Consider the following 440-nt stretch of genomic DNA (forward strand, 5'->3'; position numbering starts at 1 on the left):
GTAAACTGTTTTGCACAGTATTTGCAACCATATGGCTTTTCATTGGTGTGTGTACGTCTGGTTGTGGTTGTTGATTTTGTTGTGCGCGTCCTGCATCTTCTCGCGAATCAACATTTGTGTTCGTTTCTTGTTCCTTCTTGCAATCGATTTCTTGTTTCGGTTCAATTTTCACATCGTCGACTCCCAAAAGTACGAAATCATCTTCACCATCATGCTCATTGAGGTTATGAAACTGCTGAGATCCATTGTCATTCGCTACGGGAACGTCGATTAAATGCCCAACAGAGTCTGGATCTTCTTCTTTGATGCATGTCTCCGAAGCCTGATCATGGTATAGGATTTCCTATATAAAACTTTTGAATAACAACACCTCTAATGCGTATTCCGAGTACTAATTGACGTTTGTGACAAAATGGCCGTCACAGTTTGGCAAAGTCATA

Source organism: Contarinia nasturtii, unplaced genomic scaffold (assembly GCF_009176525.2).
Source record: "Contarinia nasturtii isolate CC-2019 unplaced genomic scaffold, AAFC_CNas_1.1 Cnas_scaffold_676, whole genome shotgun sequence".
Taxonomy (NCBI): Eukaryota; Metazoa; Arthropoda; class Insecta; order Diptera; family Cecidomyiidae; genus Contarinia; species Contarinia nasturtii.